General features: G+C 37.4%; 1 protein-coding gene across 7 annotated transcripts in view; it reads left to right on the top strand.

The window, feature by feature from the left end:
* FAM13A (family with sequence similarity 13 member A) overlaps positions 1–19,319 on the top strand; it is a 351,485-nt gene that overhangs the window by 35,653 nt on the left and 296,513 nt on the right. The gene's annotated exons all lie outside the window — the stretch shown is intronic.

Raw genomic sequence — 19,319 nt, 5'->3', positions numbered from 1 at the left:
TAAGTATGCTAAAGAATGGGTAAGTGAGAAAGCCATGTTGTATGTTGTAGTCTACTGAAAAATAGTGATCAAATATGAAATCAAAAGTTGCAGAACCATTTGTTCGGGTGATCTAAGTGCTTTTAATAAAGATTTCCGTATCAGCAAGTGATAGTAAGTGACCTATTTGAGGCTTGTTCATTCGAAACTGAACTTTTTCATGTTTATATGTATGAGGATCTGAAGGAGGTAGCCATTGCTCCTTAACTGATTCTTCTAAGAATATTATTTTATCCTTGTCACGGAGATGTTAAATTTTAAGATAAATTTCTGAAAATCATTTTAAAATAATTGCTACAAAAGCTAGTTGAAGATTTAAATATGTCCTTCATACAAAATATTTAGTAATCAAATACTTAGTATTACTAAGAATCTTTATTATTAATATTATCTTAATTTTAAGATACTAATATTAATGATACTATATTATTTGTGAATACTTGTGAATTTTAAAAGGTTTTATCAGGTTTCTTAGAATAGCTTTCATTTGATAAAGGGAATGCACTGTTTTATTATTTTTGTTACATTATAGTAATATTTTGTTATACTTTCGCTCTTCTTTGTAAATTATCTTCTCATTCATGACCTTTCTCCCTGGTAGCCAGAAAAACTGACTTGCATCATAAAAAGCAAGTGGTATCATTCTAAAAGTAAAGCTGGTTATATACCCAACCTAAGGGGTTGTGTGATTATGCACAAATAACAAATTCTAAATGGGGCAGAGATACTGACTTTTGCCATAGTAGTAGTAGTCTCTCACTTCCTAAAAACCTTTAGGGCTAGATCTGAGATGTTCAATAAAGGAGCTATTAATGGAAGTACCTACTAGTTGTAAGCTGCTAAGTGACGGAAGGAAATAAAGTATGCTTTTAGCTATCAGATAGTACAGCCTCTTGAAAATAAATTTCTCTTTAATAATTCAGGTAGAAAAGAGCTATGGTGTTTCTCTTGGTTTATGCTGTATGTGGTACTCTTAGAGTGGAGGGTACACGCTCAGCTGGTTGCTCGAAAGCTGGAAGTGGCAAGGCTCTTTACAGACTCACTAAAGGCAGATGTTACACTTGGACATTAAAATGCAATAAGTAGGGGCACCTGGGTGGCTCAGTTGGTTAAGCGACTGCCTTCGGCTCAGGTCATGATCCTGGAGTCCCGGGATCGAGTCCCGCATCGGGCTCCCTGCTCGGCAGGGAGCCTGCTTCTCCCTCTGACCCTCCCCCCTCTCATGTGCTCTCTCTCTCTCATTCTCTCTGTCTCAAATAAATAAATAAAATCTTTAAAAAATAAAAAAATAAAAAAATAAAATGCAATAAGTATGTAATAAAAGTGTTTTGATAAAAAAGGTTACCCTACTTTTATATTTCAGTCCTCATAATAACCGATTAAATAGCTTTTATATTCTGTCACAATCCCATGCCAGATTTCTTTAAAAAAAAAAAATATTAAGGGCCTTCAAATTCTATCCTGTGTAAAAAGCAGGGTATTTCATAATTTTTCACATCAGGATCCTCTCTTCCATGCTTTATGGGATAGAACTGTAGAGCCTCAACTAAGTATTTTTTCAGACATTCAACCAAAACTTCCACTGAGGACAGTCTGTTGCCTGTAAGCATTCCTGCAGTTCTAGATCATCCTTTGATCATGCAGATCAACAATGACCCTCTGTGTGAAGAACACCATTTAGATTCTTTCTCTTGTATAACAGATTATCAATTTTAGACTTGACTGGTGTCTGAAGTTCTGAGATTGTATCTTTAGTTCGCATACCAATATTTCTGCATACCAGGTATTTATCAAAAACTTCCATCTAAAGTTGATGTCTGCCAGAACTTTTTGCTTGAGGCACAGCCCTGGTTTAGATAGTTCATATTTAAGAGAGACTCTAAAGGACTTGTGCGATCATCCTTTCCCGTGGTCTTGTTAAACTTACCTCTGACTGCAACAACTTGCCTTTCTTGACTGAGGTTTCCAGTATAATTGTCTCAGCTTGGCAGTATTTCATGATTTTTGATCTCTTATCCTTACCTAGGTGGGCCAATAACATATCCACTTTTTTATTTTAACAATCTCAGTTATGTTTTGGGCATAAATGTGGATTGCAAGCAATAAAAAGATTTTAGGATACCATTCATTTCATTTAGGATTAACTAGAAATTCCTTTATTTGAATGTTCCCTATTGAAAATCTTCTGTAATATAAATGCAACTATGTCCATCTCACAATGAATGTTTTTTGTTGTTACTTGATGAAATGGAATTGGATCAGTCCATCAGTATTTATTTAACCCCTCCTACTTAGACACAGGATGATACCAAGAAATAAAAGATAAAACATTCTGACTTTAAGGAGTGTGTGATTTAATTGAGGAGGTAGAATGTGTATGGTATACATTCTACAGTACTTCAAATGAGTGGTAAGGACATCCAGTCAGTGGTAACAAGGAGAGAGGGAAATCAGTCTGGATTATGGTGGTCAGAGAACACTTTGTGGAAAAAGTAAAATGGGGCACATGACTTTGGATGGAGAAGAAAATCATATAGGCAAGGAAAAGGGCATGAGTAAAAACACAGTCAGTGTGAGACAGAAGTGTCTAACAGAGCTGTGCATAGCTACAGGAAATTAGCAAATGGAATAACTTTAAAAAGTAGGCTGAGGGGCACCTGGGTGGCTCAGTGGGCTAAGCATCCAACTCTTGATTTTGGCTCAGGTCATGATCTCAGGGTGGAGGATCTCCATCTTGAGAGCCCCAAGCCCTGAGTCAGGCTCTGCGCTGGGCGAGAAGCAAGCATAAGATTCTCTCTCTCCCTTTCCCTCTGCCCCTCCCCCTGCACATGCTCGTGCTCTCTTCAAAACAAACAAACAATAAATAAATGTATGCTGAGACTAGATGATAGAGCATTTTGAATGTTAGGTTAAGGAATTAATATTGACCTACAAACAGTCCATTTTTGAAGAAAGAGGTCCTAGGATGGAAGCAGTATTTTTAGCAGTGCTCTGTAAGATGGATGGATGGGAAGGTGCAGGGAGAACCTCTAGAAGACCCACAGAAACATAGGTCTTGGTCCTAAGGACCTGTATCTGACAAATACTTGGCAGTGGAATTTTTTTAAATTGTGGTAAAGTATATGTAACATAAAATGGACTATTTTAACCATTTTTAAGTACACACCTCAGTGGCATTAAGCACTTCATACTTTTGTACAGCCATCACCACTATCCATCTCCAGAACTTTCTCAGCATCCCAACAGAAACTGGTAATGGAATTTTAAAGAAAACATAAACATTACAGGGTGGCCAGTAGTTAATGAGAGTAAGAAAGGAGTCAAAGATAACCCTACAGTTTTGAGTTTATGTGACTTGAAGAACAGTGGGTTAGGGAGGGGATTAGTGTGGTGACCCAGCCCTGATGCCCATATGTTTGGGGAGGGCCATGCTGCCAGAAGGCCAGTTTGTCACACTGTTGTGAATAGAAACTAATAAATCAGGAAGAACGTTTTAAGATAAAGTGGAAGTAGCACCAGGGAGAGCTCCCTGCTAATTTAGTGCTTTGAGGAGACCTGAGGCAACTGCTGTTTTTTTTGTCTACAGTAATTCATATCTTTTCAGTCTGTACCTAGGGTGGGGCCTTTACTTATTCAAATGCTTTAGGCTGTCAGACCTGATCTTTTGTCAGGAAAGGAAGAAGCACAGTCAGGAACTTTCTAGGAACCTTTTGCAGCTCACTAATGCTCCTTTCCCTGTTCTCAGGTGAATCTGGGACTTAAGCCAAAGGCTCACATGCTATTAGCTTGGTAGGGTCTGATGATCTCTTTGTGGGGCTTTATTAGTCATCTTTCTCAGATCCTGCTATTGCTATTGAAGAAGGAAGAGAGATCCTGATATGGCATCTTGACAGTTGGTCCATTAATATAAATAATGGAAGTCACGAGGGGAAGGTAATTATGAGGCTGTGTAGAGGAGCTCATTTTAAATAGATGACTAAAATGACTGTCAGTGCTTAGGAGAAAGGGATGAAGGCTAAAGATTTGAATTTCATAGTCCTCTATGTCGACTCATCTGAACAACAGAAATTTGTTTTCTCATAGTTCTGGAGGCTAGAAGTCCAAGATCAAAGTGCTGGCAGGGGTGGTTTCTGATAAGACCTCTCTCCTTGGCTTGCAGATGGTACCTTCTCACTGTGTTCTCACATGGCCTTTTCTGTGTTTGAGCTCTCTCAGTATCTTTTTCCTTTCTTATAAGGACACCAATGCATTGGACTAGGGTCCTACCTTTATGGCCTCATCTAACCTTAATTACCTTCCATTAAGGCCCCATCTCCAAAGAGAGTCACATTGGGGGTTAAGGCTTCAACCTGTGAATTTTTTATGGACAAAATTTAGTCTATAACACTGTGTTTTTAAAAATGTATCACAATTTAATGAATGTATGGGTAAAAAATAGCAAAAATCTATGGTGGATACTAATTAAATTGGTGAGAAATTACAGAATTGATGTTTTTGTCTTAGAAATCTTAAATGATTGGCATAGCTGGAAGTAACAAAATGAGTTTAAAATAAATGATTTTCGGGGCGCCTGGGTGGCTCAGTTGTTAAGCGTCTGCCTTCGGCTCAGGTCATGATCCCAGAGTCCTGGGATCGAGCCCCCGCATCGGGCTTCCTGCTCCGTGGGAAGCCTGCTTCTCCCTTTCCCACTCCCGCTGCTTGTGTTCCCTCTCTCGCTGTCTCTCTCGCTGTCAAATAAATAAAATCTTTAAAAAAAAAAAAAAGTGCTTAAAATAAATGATTTTCTGTGGGGAAATTTTTTACTGGGGTGTGTTTTCTCAATTTGTATAGGTAATTTATATTTTTTGTTTCTATTTTAAAATTCTCTTTAAGAACTTATGCCTTTAGTGTTAATAATAGATGCTAAATAACTACTGACTCTTCAGTTCAATAGCTAGCAGATATTTATATCATTTCTTTTCATCCCAGCACCAGCTCTAATAAGGTATAGGCAGGATAATCTTCATTTTTGAAGAAAGAGATGATACCATGTGGGTTAGAGCAGAGGATCTGGATCCATTCCGGCTAGTTTCAAAATCCATTTGCCATTTGTTAGCTGCATTAATATGATCAAATTATTTAACCTTTTTGTGCCTCAGTGTATTAACTATCTATTGCTACATAACAATTACTCCAGAATGTAGTGGCTTAGGGATACCTGGAGGGCTCAGTCGGTTAAGCGTCTGCCTTCAGCTCAGGTCATGATCCCAGGGTCCTGGGATCGAGCCCCACATCAGGCTCCTTGCTCAGCAGGAAGCCTGCTTCTCCCTCTGCCTACTGTTCCCCTTGCTTGTGCTCTCTCTCTCTCTGACAAATAAATAAATAAAATCTTTAAAAAAAAAATGAAGTGGCTTAAAACTATGGTAAACACTTATTTTCTTTCACAGTTTCTGTGGGTTTGGGATTTAGGTGTAGATTAGCTGGGCAGTACTGGTTCAGGGTCTGTCAAGTTATCAAGAAATGTCAAGGGCTGCAATTATCTGAAGGCTTAACTGGAGCTGGAAGATGTGCTTCCAAGGTGGTTCACTAACATGGCTCCAATTCAGTGCTGGTTCTTGGCAAGAGGCCACAGGTCCCTTCTATACAGGTCTCTCCAGTTGGCTGCTGGCTGGCTTTTCTCAGCATGAGCAACTCGAGAGAGATGAAAGCTATCCTTTTAATGACTGAGCCTCAGAAGACAAATAGCATCTTCTTTTTTTTTTTTTTTAAGATTTTATTTATTTATTTGAGAGAGAGAGAATGAGAGAGAGCACATGAGAAGGGGGAAGGTCAGAGGGAGAAGCAGACTCCCTGCCGAGCAGGGAGCCCGATGCGGGACTCAATCCCGGGACTCCAGGATCACGACCCGAGCCGAAGGCAGTCGCTTAACCAACTGAGCCACCCAGGCACCCCAAATAGCATCTTCTGTACCACATTCTATTCATGAAGATAAGTCAGTAATCTGGCTTGTATTCAAGGGGAAGGGAATTTGGTGCCCTCTTTTGAAGGGAGAAGTGTCAGGCTTTGTGGACATTTTAAAACCACCACTCTTAGTTTCCCTAACTGTTAAATGGAGATCGTAGTAGTGTGTACTTCCTGAGCTCATTGTGTAAATAGTTTATCCATGCAAACGCTTAGAACAAAAATAAGTGAATATTTAATAAAGGTTAAGCCAGTGCTTCTCAACTGTGGCAGCCCAGAGATCAAGTCCTATCACATGCCAATTAAATCATCCTCTATAGAGATGGGATGTAGGAATCTGCATTATTTATTTATCTATCTATCTGAGGGGGGAAGGGATAGAGGGAGAGAGAGTCTGAAGCAGACTCCACCCTGAGTGCAGAGCCCAACGTGGGGCTCGATCTCATGACCCTAAGATCACAACCTGAGCCAAAACCAAGAGTTGGATGCTTAACCACTGTGCCACCCAGGTGCCCTGCAGTTCACATTTTTAATGCAGTCTTCCTTTGCTGTGCTTATGTCCCAGTTCCTCCTCAGCCCATGCTTCTGCCCCTTGTTTTCTTGTTGATAAGAAGGCAAGCCATTTAGTGCAATTCCCTCCACGTTTTTACTTTCAAGCTTAAAACTTGTTTCTTTACTTTTCTGTGTCCTAACTTTGCCATCTCTTTAAAAAAAAAAATTACAAAAGAGTTACAGAAGAATAAATGCACTTCCTGACTAATGATTAAGAAGGAGGAAAAGAGAAATTTCAAGTTAGGATAAAGATTTCAAAATTCTTGTCCCAATTAATCGAAACTCTTTGAATTTTTTATTATTGGTTGAGTTGGCAAATGACACAAGATGGACTTGGGAATATTTTTGTATCGGCTCCTAGTTATTAATTTTTATTTTGTTTAATATTTTGTATGATTTTAATGAAAATTGAAGCATGCAAAATAAACATTGCCTGTTATGTGTATGAAATTGGTGATTAAAAAATTCCTTTCCAATTATTAATTTGACGTGAAGGCATTAGCTTTAGTATTTTATTGCTTACATAAAAAGTTAGGATATTTTGCCAGCAGTGAGCTTGCAGTTTTGTTTGGGAATAGAATGTATACATAGCGAGTCAGGATCCACAGATTTGAGTAGGGTTGAAAGGGAGAAACCCTTTGTAAGACAGATGATCAGAAGGACTTTGTGGAGGAGGAAGGCCGTACTTCAGCTGGGCTTTGGAGGACTACTAGAATTCCCACAGATAGTATGCACTCTAGGAAGAGAGGATTACAGGAACAAAGGTGTTTGGGAAACATGGGCACATGATTTCAACAGTAAGCACAGTGTATGTGTTGGGTGGGGTGTAAATACAGTTGGATTAGGTCATCTTTCAGTAAAATTAAACATTGAAATGGCCATTCTTAAGTAACCTTATTACACTCAATAAAATGCATCTTCATTGCCTTGAACATATTTTTCCTTTATTTAAAGAAAGTATTTTATGTCTTTTAAAAAATCAAATAAAATTGAAAGACTCCTAAAGAAAATCAGCTGACCCCTACACACCCTTTGGCAGCCCTCAATTCTTTCCTAGAGGAAATCAGATTTCATTTATTTAGCTGTTCTTTGGTATTTGCTTCCATTTGATAATACTCTTATGTTATATCTTAATTTCTTGTAGACATTATCTCATCACTTCTGCTTATGAAATATGTAGAATTAGCTCTAGTAAGTGACAATGTAACTTACTCCAAACAATTTCTTCCAGTAGTGTTATATGACGAGTTGAGCTGATATCCTAATTAATGTTTGACTTGTTATGACTACATAAGTGTGTGTGTGTGTGTGTGTGTGTGTGTGTGTGATGTACTACTTAATGTTAATATATGTCTTAAGTTTGGGGCACCTGGGTGGCTCAGTTGTTAAGCGTCTGCCTTCGGCTCAGGTCATGATCTCAGGGTCCTGGGATCGAGCCCTGCATGGGGCTCTCTGCTCAGCAGGAAGCCTGCTTCTCCCTCTCCTACTCCCCCTGCTTGTGTTCCCTCTCTCGCTGTGTCTCTCTCTGTCAAATAAATAAAATCTTTAAAAAAAAAAAAATGTGTCTTAGGTTTATAGAAAATTATGTAAGTGAAAACATAGATTTTTTTTTCAAACTGCAAATTTTTTCCAGTAAGTCCACTAACCTTTCAAAAATTTTTCAAATAATTTATCAATTCTTTATATCTGGGGGGGTTCCTCTTTGGCCCTTTTTCTTCTGCTCCCACCTAATTTGGTAGCAGTGCTGATTCTGAGATTCTCTCACCAATATTTTTTCCTGGACCTGCTCTTGCCTGGAGTCTTTTTTTCATCTATTGTGTCAGGCACTTAGTAAGTCCCTTCAATCTGGAAAATACTGTATTTTGGTCTTGGAAATGTTCCTGTATTATCTTTCTTATTTTCCTTCAAGTGTCTTTCACTGCCTTTTTCCCCCCTTTTTTGAGATAAAATTGGTGTATAACATTTTATTAGCTTTAGGTGTACAAATAATAATTTAATCTTTGTATATACTATAAAGTGATCATCACAATAAGTCTAGTTACCATCTGTTACCATACAATCAACCCCCTTCACCCATTTCTTCCACCCCTGAACCCTTTCACTTCTGATAACCACCAGTCTTAACTCTCTGTATCTATGAGCTTGGTTTGTTTTACTTTTTATTTTCCACATATAAGTGAAATCATATGTATTTGTCTTTGTATGTTTGACTTATTTCACTTAGCATATCTTCAAGGTCCATCCACATTGTTATAAATCATAAGATTTCCCTCTTTTATGGATGAGTAATATTTTCCATTGTATGTATCTTTATCTATGCATCCATCAACAGACCTTTAGGTTGTTTCCATACCTTGGTACTGTAAATAATGCTGTAGGGATGCATATATCTTTTCAAATTTGTGTTTTTATCATCCTCAGATAAATACCTAGAAGTGGCATGGTTGGATCATATGGTAATTCTATTCTTAATTTTTTGAGGAACCTCCATACTGTTTTTCATAGTTGCTGCACCAGTTTACATTCCCACCGGCAGTGTATGGAGGTTCCCTTTTCTCCACATCCTCTCCAACACATCTTTTTTGTCTTTTGGATAATAGCCATTCTAACAGGTATGAGATGATATCTCATTGTGGTTTTGATTTACATTTCCCTGATAATGGTGATATTGAACATTTTATGTGTATGTTGGTCATCGGTATGTCTTTGGAAAAATGTCTGTTTAGATCCTCTGCCCATTTTTAAATCAGACTGTTTTGATTTTTGTTTTTTTGTTTTGTTTTGCTGTTGAGATGCTTGAGTTCTTTATATATTTTGGATATTAATCCCTTATCAAATATATAGTTTGTAAATACTTTCTCCTGTTTAGTAGGTTACCTTTTTATTTTCTTTCTATGCAGGAGCTTTTTAGTTTGATGTAGTCCCACTTATTTTTGCTTTTGTTGTCTTAAAGAGTCAGATCCAAAGATTCAATAACAAGATCAATGTCAAGAAGCTTATCACCTATGTTTTCTTCTAGATGTTTTATGGTTTCAGGTCTTACATTCAAGTCTTTAATCTACTTTGAGTTGATTCTCCTGTATGTTGTAAGATAGTGGTCTAGTTCCATTTCTTGACATGTGTCTGTCCAGTTTTCCCAGCATCATTTATTAAAGAGATTGTCCCTGACTTTTTTTTTCTTTGTGGAAGTATTTAACATTTGTGATTGTTGGTAGCACTTAAAACTATGCAAAAATAATTTTTTAAAGTATCTATAAGACAGAATTGGCAATTAAAGTGGATATTGCTTATTTATACACTACTGAATGCAGTATATTGTGTTACTGTTTAGGCTGCTTATTAATAAGTTTATGGACATGTAAAGCAGATTTTTTTTAATTTAAATTCAATTAGCATATATTATATTACTAGTTTCAGAGGTAGAGGTCAGTGATTCGTCAGTCTTATATAATACCCGGTACTCATTACATCACCTGCCCTCCTTAATGTCCATCACCCACTTACCCATCCCCATACCCCTTCCCCTCCAGCAACCCTCAGTTTGTTTCCTATGATAAAGAATCTTCTATGGTCTCCCTCTCTGATGTCGTCTTGTTTTATTTTTTCCTCTCTTCCCCTATGATCCTCTGTTTGTTTCTTAAATTCGACATTATCAGTGAGATCATATGGTATTTGTCTTTCTCTGATTGATTTATTTCACTTAGCATAATATCCTCTAGTTCCATCTGCATTGTTGCAAATGGCAAGATTTCATTGTTTTTGGTGGCAGTAGTATTCCATTGTATATATATGTACATCATCATCATTTTTTTTTTAAGATTTTTATTTATTTATTTGACAGAGAGAGCATGCACACAAGCAGAGGGAGCTGCGGGCAGAGGCAGAGGGAGAGGGAGAAACAGGCTCCCCGCTGAGCAGGGAGCCCAATGTGGGGCTTGATCCCAGGACCCTGGAATCATGACCTGAGCCGAAGGCAGCCACTCAACCGACTGAGCCACGCAGGTGCCCCTATACCACATTCCTCTTTATCCATTCATCTGTCGATGGACATCTGGGCTCTTTCCATAGTTTGGCTATTGTGGACATTGCTGCTATAATCATTGGGGTGCAGGTATCCCTTCAGATCACTACATTTGTATCTTTGAGGTAAATACCTAGTGGAGCAGTTGCTGGGTCGGACGGTAGCTCTGTTTTCAACTGTGAAAAGCGGATCTTGGCTATAAGTGTCTGCCTGATTTGAGCTTTTAAAACTCTGTAATAGGAGTATGGTAATATAGTACTTGTAGTAACACCAGAAATAAAGCATTTTACTGCTTTAAAGATTTAAGATGGATTCAGGCAGGGAAGGGTTGAAGCCAAGTATACTTTGTTGTACATAGATGGAAACAATGTCTGGATATGAAAAAAGAATCTGTTTACAGTTAACTTTATTTCATAGACTTATAAAATGATGTTGTATTAATCACTTTTTCTCGTTCAAGAAATTTCAATTCCAGGGTACAAACCATTGATTTAAAAATTTTGCATTTCCATTCCTTTAGTACCAGTTTCAAATAAATGTTTAATATCAGCTATTTGCTTAATATCAGCTATTTGCTTAATATCAGCTATTTGCTATCACTGGGGAAGAAGGCAACTTGAAGTTTCAACTGATAAAAAGCTTTTTTCCCTAAATGTTACTTTTCTGCAGTGTCTAACATATAATGTCACATGTTCTGTTTGCACTGTTGCAATATGGATCAAAAATCTTCTGGCAAAGGGTAGGGAAATGTTGGTATCTGTCTTGCCCTGTTTGTTATGTTACTGTTTTACTGGACTGATCTACTCTCATAAACCTGTGATCATCACCTAAATATAAGTTGTGAATGTATCATCTTTTGCTTGGTTATTTCAGTCATGCTGCTATATATAATCAGGTGTGGCACAGTTTATCAGTTTGGTTCTAGGGAATGAGTGGATACAATTCATTGCCCTGTGCTGTTAAACTAACTTTGTGTGCTTGCTGTTACTTACTTTTTACAGGCATCCTAATAAAAGCTAGACTGTTTCTTTAGGGGAAAAGAGACTTATTTAATGTAATTTGAAGACTTTTCCGATAGAAAATGAAATACTATTGAAAATAATATCTATTTCTAGCTTTCAGCAATTGATGGTGCTTTGTTGTGGTGTCTGTGGGAAGTCTGCTGCCATTAGAGGGATTCTTATTATCCTCACTGAGAAGGAACCTTGCTTCTCAGTTTCTCTAGGTCTCTATTCTAAGCAATCCGTTAGTGTTGGTAAATTCTGTAGGAGAGTCTATTCTCAGCCATTAACTTTCTGTAAGGGGAAAATGGTGGATTACCAGAAAGACTACTGAAGCAGGGGGTGCCATGGGCAAAGGGTTGAGTATTTGTTTGGAGAATTAAAAACTATGAAACACTTTGTACACAATTGATTTTTTTTTTTAAAAAAACACATTTTTAAAGATGTTGGAAAAAAAAAAAAGTAGAGTGTCCTTTCCCATTCTATGTTCTTGGCTCCTTTGTTGAAAATCAGTTGGCGAGTGCCTGGGTGGCTCAGTTGGTTAAGCGACTGCCTTCGGCTCAGGTCATGATCCTGGAGTCCCGGGATCGAGTCCTGCACCGGGCTCCCTGCTTGGCAGGGAGTCTGCTTCTCCCTCTGACCCTCCCCCCTCTCATGTGCTCTCTCTCATTCTCTCTCTCACAAATAAATAAATAAAATCTTAAAAAAAAAATCAGTTGGCTATATATGCATGGGTTTATTTCTGGGCTTTCTGTTTATGTTCCATTGATCTATGTGTCTGTATTTATGCTAATACTATATTGTTTTGATTACTGTAGCTTTGCAGTATAATTTGAAATCGGGAAGCATGATACCACCATCGTTGTTCTTTCTCAAGATTGCTTTGGCTATTCAAGGCTTTTGTGGTTCCATACACATTTTAGGATTATTTGTTCTACTTCTGTGAAAAATTCCAATGGAATTTTGATAGGGATTGCATTGAATCTATAGATTGCCTTGGGTAGTATGGACATTTTAACAATAATTCTTATCCATGAGCATGGAATACCTTTCCATTTATTTGTGTCTTCTTCAATTTCTTTAAATAATGTCTTGTAGTAGTCAGTGTACAGGTCTCTCACTTCCTGGTTTAAATTTATTCCTAGGTATTTTTTTTATATAGTTGTAAATGGGATTATTTTCTTAATTTCTCTTTCTTATAGTTTGTTATTAGTGTATAGACACCTAACAGATATTTACACTGATATGTTGTATCTTGCAACATTATTGAATTCGTTTATTCTAACTGTTAATTGGTGAAATCTTTAAGGTTTTTGTTATATGGTATTATGTCATCTGTGAATAGTGACAGTTTTACTTTTCCTTTTCCAGTTTGAATGCTTTTATTTCTTTTTCTTGCCTAATTGCTGTGGCTAGGATTTCTAATACTATATTGCCTAAAAGTGGTGAGAGTGGCCATCCTTGTCTTACCTGATCTTAGAAAAAAAGATTTCAACTTTTTACCCTTGAGTATGATGCTAACTGTAGGTTTTTTATATATGGCCTTTATTATATTGAGATACATTCCCTTTATACCCACTTGGTTAAAACTTTTTATCATAAATGGATATTTAATTTTGTCAGATGTTTTTACTGCATCAATTGAGAGGATCATATGATTTTTATCCTTCATTTTGTTAATATGGTATATCACATTGATTTGCAGAAGTTGAACCATTCTTGAATTCCTGGAACAACTTGATTAGGGTGTATGATCCTTTTAATGTATTTTGAATTGGGTTTGCTAATATTTTGCTGAGAATTTTTACAAGTATGTTTATCAGGGATATTAGCTTGTAATTTTCTAGTGTCCTTGTCTGGTTTTGGGATCAGGGTAATTCTGGCCTTATAAAGTCAGTTTGGAAGGATTCCTTTCTCTTCAGTTTGTGGAAGAATTTGTGAAGGATAGGTATTAAATCTTTAAATGTTTGGTAGACTTCACCTGTGAAGCTATCTGGTCCTGGACATTTGTTTGTTGGGATTTTTTTTCACTATTGATTCAGTCTCCTCACTAGTAATCAGTCTATTTAGATATTCTATTTTTCATGATTCAGTCTTAGAATATTGCATGTTTCTAGGAATTGATCAATTTTTTCTATGTTATGACATTGGTTGGCATATAGTTGTTCATAGTGGTCTCTTATCTTTAAATTTCTATGATAGCACTTGTAACTTTTCTCCCTTTCATTTCTGATTTTGGGTGCTTTCTTTTTTGTTCTTGGTGAGTCTAACTAAAGGTTTGTCAGTTTGGTTTATATTTTCAAAGATCAGCTCTTAGTTTTATTGATCTTTTCTATTGTCCTTTTATTTTCTGTTTCATCTATTTCTGCTCTGATTTTTGTTTCCTTCTAATTTGGGCTTCATTTATTTTTTTCTAGCTGCTTAGGTGTAAAGTTAGATTATGTATTTCAGATTTTTTTTTTCTTGTGGTAGGCCTGTATTGCTATAAATTTCCCTATTAGTACTGCTTTGCTGCATCCCATACATTTTTGAACTGTTGTATTACCTTTTTCATATTTGATTTTTTCCCCCCGAGTTTTCTTCTTATAATTGATTTCTAGTTTCATACCATTGTTATTGGAAAAGATGCTTGCTATGGTTTTTTTTTTAATTCAAGTATAATTAATATAATGTTATATTAATTTCAGGTGTACAATATGATTCAGCAACTCTATACATTTCTCATTGCTGATCAAGATAAATGTACTCTCAATCCCCTCTATCTATTTCACCCATCTCCTACTCACCTCTTCTGGTAACCACCAGTTTATTCTCTGTGTTTAAGAGTCTTTTGTTGTTTGTTGGTTCTTTTGTTTCTTACATTCCACACGTCCATGAAATCATATGGTATTTGTCTTTTTCTGTCTGACTTATTTCACTCAGTATTATGCCTTCTAGGTCCATCCATGTTGTTGCAAATGGCAAGATTTCATTCTTTTTTATGGCTGAATAATATTTCATAGTATATCTTCTTTGTCCATTCATCTATTGATGGATACTTGGGTTGCTTTCATATCTTGGCTATTGTAAATAATGCTGCCATAAACATAGGGATGCATATATCTTTTCAAATTAGTGTTGACATTTTCTTTGGTAAATACCAGTAGTGGAATTACTGGATCATATAGTATTTCTATTTTTACATTTTAGAAGAATCTCCATACTGTTTTCCACAGTAGGTGCACCAATTTGCATTCCCACCAGTACTGCATGTGGGTTCCTTTTTCTCCACATCCTCATCAACACTTGTTATTTCTTGTGTTTTTTTACTTTAGCTATTCTGACAGATATAAAGTGATATCTTATTGTGGTTTTAATTCATATTTTTGTGATGATTAGTGATATTGAGCATCTTTTCATGTGTTTGACCATCTGTATGTCTTCTTTGGAAAAATGTCTATTCAAGTCGTCCCATTTTAATTGGATTATTGGGGGGGGTTGTTTTGTTCTAGGTTTTTTGTGTGTGTGTGTGTGTGGTTTTTTTTTTTTTTTTGGTGTTGTAAAAGTTCTTTATATATTTTGAATCTTAACTCCTTATTTGATATATCATTTGCAAGTATCTTTTCCCATTCAGTAGGTTGCATTTTTGTTTTGTTCATGGTTTCCTTTGCTAAGCCTTTTATTTTGATGTAGTCCCAATAATTTATTTTTGCTTTTGTTACCCTTGCCAGAGGACACCTATCAAGAAAAATGAGCCACATGGGTGGCTCAGTCATTAAGTGTCTGCCTTTGGCTCAGGTCATGATCCCAGAGTCCTGGGATCGAGCCCCACATTGGGTTCTCTGCTCAGTGGGAAGCCTGCTTCTCCCTCTCCCACTCCCCCTGCTTGTGTTCTCTCTCTTGCTGTCTCTCTCTCTGTCAAATAAATAAAATCTTTAAAAAAAAAAAAAAAAGGAAAAAGAAAAATATTGCTGAGGCCAGTGTCAAAGAAATTACTATTTTTTCTTCTAGGATTTTTATGGTTTTAGATCTCACTTTTAGGTCCTTAACCCATTTTGAGCAGGGTTTTTTGTTTATTTTACTTTATTTGTACAGTATAAGAAATTGATCCAGTTTCATTCTTTTGCATGTTGCTGTCCAGTTTTCCCAAGACCATTTGTTGAAGAGCTGGTCTTTTCCCTATTGTATATTCTTGCCTCCTTTGTTGTAGATTAATTGACCATAAAATTATGGGTTTAGTTCTGGACTCACTACCCTGTTCCATTAATGTATGTGTGTATTTTGTGATCCTTGATATGATTTCAATCTTCTTAAATTTATTGAGACTTGTTTGGTGACCCAACATGTGTTCTATCCTGGAGAACCTTCACTTGAGAAGTATGTGTATTCTGCTTCTGGATGAAATGTTCTGTATATATTAGGTGCATCTGGTCTAATGTGTCATTTAAGGCCACTGTTTCCTTATTTTTCTGTCTGGGTAAACTATCCATTGATATAAATTGGGTGTTAAGGTTACCTACTATTATTGCTGTTAATATCTCCCTTTAGGTCTGTTAATATTTGCTTTATATATTTAGGTGCTCCTATGGTGAGTACAGAAATGTTTACAAATGTTATATCCTCTTGTTGTTTTGACCCCTTTATAATTATGAGAATCCTTTGTCTTTTATTAGTCTTTTTTCAAAAGTCTATTTTCTCTGATACAACTATAGCTACACGAGCTTTCCATTTGTTTCCACTTGCATGGAACATCTTTTTCCATCTCTTCACTTTCAGTCTGTATGTCTCCTTAAATCTGAAGTGAGCCTCTTGTATGCTCCTTATAGATGAGTGATGTGGTTTTTTGTTTTTTTTAATTCATTTAACCATTCTGTATCTTTGTATTGGAGAATTTAGTTGGTTTATATTTGAAGTAGTTATTGATAGGTATGTGCTATTGCCATTTTGCTTTCTTGTTACTAGTTAGCACTTTTTCAGCTCCAAGAAGTCCTTGTAATATGTTTTGTAAGGCTGAAAGAGTGATGATGAGTTCCTTTAGGTCTTACTTGTCTGGAAAACTCTTAATCACTTTCAGTTCTGAATGATAGCTTTTCCAGTAGAGTATTTTTAGTTAGAAGTTTTGTTTTGTTTTCCTTTCAGCACTTTGAATATATCATGCCATCTTCTCCTGGCCTGCAAAGTTTCTGCTGAAAAATCAGCTGATAGCTTTAGGAAGGTTCCCTTGTATGTGATAAGTTGTTTTACCTTTGCTACTTTTAAGATTTTCTTTAACGTTTAATATTTTAATTATAGTGTGTCTTGGTGTAGATCTCTTTGGGTTTATTTTATCTGGAACTCCTATGCTTCTTGAACCTGAATTTCTGTTTTGTTCCCCAGGTTAAGGAAGCTTTCAACCATTATTTCTTCAAATAAGTTTTCTGCCCCCTTTCTTTTTCTTCTCCTTCTGGGTCCTTTATAATGCAGATGTTGTTCTGCTTGATGTACCATAGGTCCCTTCAGCTATCTTCCTTTTTAAAAATTCTTTTTCCTTTTTTCAGCTTTGTTTGGGTGATTTTTGGTGCCCTGTCATTCAGGTCAATGATCCACGCCTCTACTTAATCTAGTCTGCTGTTGAACCCCTTTAGTGTATTTTTCAGTTCAACTATTGTATTGTTCTGCTCTGTGACTTCTGTTTCATATTTTTGCCATGTTTTCTGTCTCTTTGTTGAAGTTCTCACTATGTTCTTCCATTCTTCTCCCAAGTTTTATAAACATCTTTATGACTATTGCTTTGAACTCTTTATCAGGTAGACTTTTTTTTTTTTAATCTGCATTTCATTAAGGTCTTTTTCTGAGGGTTTATCTTGTTCTTTTGGAGCATATTCCTCTGCCTCCTCATTCCATTTGAGTTTGTGTGTTAATTTCTATATATTAGGCAAAATGGGTACCTCTCCTGGTCTTGAAGGACTTGCCCTGTGTAGGATTTGACCCATGGGGTCCAGATGTGCATTACCCCTGGCTTTTAGAGCCAGGTGCTCAAGGGATGTCCCATGTGTGGGCTGCATACACCTGCAGCTTTGGCGGGGTCACTGCTGTGGCATGGGGAGCTGGAGTGTTTGCCCAGCCAGCTGTGATGGGGCTGCAGTTGTGGCACAAGGGGCAGGACATTCACTTAGTTGGCTGTCATGGTGCTGTGGCAGCAGTGTACCTACCAGCGGTAGCAGGTTAGAGAGAGTACCAAGGTGACACCCACCAGCACTGGCACAACTAAGGTAGAATAATGCAAAAATGGCACCTGTCGGGGCACCTGGGTGGCTCAAATAGTTAAGCGTCTGCCTTCGGCTCAGGTCATGATCCCAGGGTCCTGGGATCGAGCCCCGCATCAGGCTCCCTGCTTGGCGGGGAGCCTGCTTCTCCCTCTGCCTCTGCTGTTCCCTCTGCTTGTGTTCTCTCATTCTCTCTGTCAGATCAATTTAAAAAAAAAAAGAAAAAAAAAATGGCACCTGCCAGTGCCTCCATCCCCAGGGAGTTGCAGTAGGTTCCTGTCTCCCCAGCAGATGCTTTAAGATTAGCAGTGGATGTAGGCACTATTGAAACTGCTATTTGTGCACTGGATCTTGGAGCAAGTGGGCCCGCATACACACCCATTGAGAGGGGGCTGTCCATTCCCTGCAGCTCTGTGGTTCTTCTGATTAAGCCCTCTTGGTTTTCAAGGCCAGATGTTTTGGCAGCCTATCTCTCCATTGTAGATCCCAAGAGCTGGGGTGCCTGATGTGGGACACAAACTCCTTGGTTCTCAGGAAAAAGCTACATATTTTTGAGATCCCTCTTTATTGTGGTTGCTATGCCTGTGGTGAGTTTTTTCTGTGTGTGTGAGACCATGTCTCTGCCTCTCCTGCCCATCTCAGTGTGCTGCTTTTATACTTTGTTATGCAGGTGCTGTTCCACTGTTTTTCAGGTCTTTTTCAGAGGAAATTTTTCCGTATGTAGCTGTAGATTGGTTGCATCTGTGGGAGGAGATGTGTTTGGGATCTTCTGTCACCATCTTGAATGCTTATTTTCCTATCACAGTCTCTTAATTGTTTTCTATGAAATTTTCTCAACTTTATTTTCCAACCTCATTTTTTAAATTTTAGTTTTATATTGTTAATATCCAAACTATTAGTGCTATTTCTTTTTCAAAGCACTCTATTCTTTTTTCATAGCATCCTATTCCTAATCCTATCTTTCTGAGAATACTAACAAGGGTTTGTTTTTGTTTAAGTTTTCTTTTCCCTATATTTGTTTTGTCTGTGGGATTTCGTGCATCTCTTCATGTAAACATAAGTGGTCTTGGCTATCGTGATTTAAGAAAAACATTTGTGTATGGGGACAAAGGTGTACTTTGCTTTAGGAGGATTAGATAGTGGGTATAGATGGAGGGAAATGTAACCTATTTGATTTGGGGACCCACAAATGTCTCTATGTGGACATGTTTTTCTTTTCAGCCGTTGTGTTCCTCAAGAGCAGGGAAGTAGGAAGTATGCTAATGGGCCCTTTCTTAGCAGATTTTCACTAGTCCTCACATTTTCAGCTGTTGTCCTTGCTCTAGCCCTTGGCTATCTCTGGCATGCAAGAATCCATTAACAGTATCCAAAGACTAAGCCTCACCCGCCCTGCCTGACCACATGCTTGCCTGGATGCACAGGGTGGTAGAGGGCTCCTCTGAGCCTGAAAGGTTTTAGAACAGACAGGGTTTTTCAGTCACTTGGATTCACTTCCCAAGTCTTTGAAATATCTGCCTCTCTCTTCTCTGCTCTTCTTTTTTG

Source organism: Mirounga angustirostris, unplaced genomic scaffold (assembly GCF_029215605.1).
Source record: "Mirounga angustirostris isolate CCGP_5_RB_7025 unplaced genomic scaffold, mMirAng1.0.hap1 SCAF_2, whole genome shotgun sequence".
Lineage (NCBI taxonomy): Eukaryota > Metazoa > Chordata > Mammalia > Carnivora > Phocidae > Mirounga > Mirounga angustirostris.
Note: the sequence above shows the minus strand (reverse complement) of the source record. Positions and strands in the feature narration are given on the sequence as shown.